The following is a 1,438-nucleotide window of genomic DNA, read 5'->3' as shown; positions in this document are numbered from 1 at the left end:
AAGACTTATTTTTCCATAGTACAATCTTATTCTTTAGTAAAATCAAGATCATTTTTCGAGCGGTAATGAGCATCCAAAACAAAGGGTTTTTCTGGGCAACAAACAAATAATAAGATTTTGGAATAATATGAATTGACTTATCAAAAAAGAATTCCAATTATTTAATAATTTGGATTCTTTCTTTGAATGTACTTTTATGTGTCGAATTACTCGGTACAATATTCTTAGAACAAAAAACCCCTCTTATCTTATATATACAAGAAAAAAAAAGTTTTGTTTGGTATACTGTGTGTGCTAAGTATTCTTTTCCTATCAATGAAACTTTTTCATAATTTTCCTAATAGAATCCTCATATTCTATTAGGAAAATTATGAAAAGTGGAGTATTCTTACAATAGGACTTACAACTTCCACCTATCTTCTCCAAAATCATAAGGTTAGTAAATCTTATTAATAAGAGCATAAAGACTTTCATTCTAGAAATTTTTAAAAAATCCAAAAAAGCCTTTTCTATTTATCCATTTTATTTTAATTTCATCATTAAATAGAAACCCTTTTGGATTTTTTTCATTGTATTGAAAGAATTTTCAAAATGTAAAGGGGAAATTAATTAGAAAAAATTAGTTCTATAATTGCAAGTTAGAAAAAAGAAGTTTCCAACTCTTTCAAGCAGTGTTTGTGTTTCTATTGGGCAAAGCAAGAGTTTATTGTAAAAAAAAAAAATGGAAACGATACTACCAAACGAAGTCTATTTTAATGAAAACTCTAATGTTCCTAAATTTTATGGACTTTCCCAATATCGACGATTCCCAAGATAATAGCTATTATTCTTTTAAGTTACCTATTATTTGAAGTTAGCCGCCATGGTGAAATTGGTAGACACGCTGCTCTTAGGAAGCAGAGTGCTCAAGCATCTCGGTTCGAATCCGAGTGGCGGCATTCTTGAAAAGAATACAATAGATTAGAAATCAATTCGAAATTTACAATTTTGTAATGGGACCTTCCCCTTATGCTATTTGCAACTTTAGAACATATACTAACTCATATCTCTTTCTCAACGATTTCAATTGTGATTACGATTCATTTTATAACCTTATTAGTTCGTGAACTTGGAGGATTACGCGATTCGTCAGAAAAAGGAATGATAGTTACTTTTTTCTCTATAACAGGATTCTTAGTTTCTCGTTGGGCTTCCTCGGGACATTTTCCATTAAGTAATTTATATGAGTCATTGATCTTCCCTTTCATGGGCCCTGTATATTCTTCATACCATTCCCTAAAATACAGAACTCGTAAAAATGATTTAAGCACAATAACTACGCCAAAGTACTATTTTAACGCAAGGCTTTGCCACATCGGGTCTTTTAACTGAAATGCATCAATCCACGATACTAGTACCTGCTCTACAATCTCAGTGGTTAATGATGCATGTCAGTATG

General features: G+C 30.9%; 1 non-coding gene across 1 annotated transcript; it reads left to right on the top strand.

The window, feature by feature from the left end:
- Positions 1-856: 856 nt before the first annotated feature.
- Positions 857-938, top strand: TRNAL-UAG (transfer RNA leucine (anticodon UAG)). Its single transcript has one exon. It is a non-coding gene; the product is annotated as a tRNA-Leu (tRNA).
- The last annotated feature ends 500 nt before the right edge of the window (positions 939-1,438 follow it).

The sequence above is a fragment of the Triticum urartu genome, unplaced genomic scaffold, assembly GCF_056163025.1.
Source record: "Triticum urartu cultivar PI428250 unplaced genomic scaffold, HENAU_Tu73 scaffold2, whole genome shotgun sequence".
In the NCBI taxonomy this organism is placed as follows: Eukaryota; Viridiplantae; Streptophyta; class Magnoliopsida; order Poales; family Poaceae; genus Triticum; species Triticum urartu.
Note: the sequence above shows the minus strand (reverse complement) of the source record. Positions and strands in the feature narration are given on the sequence as shown.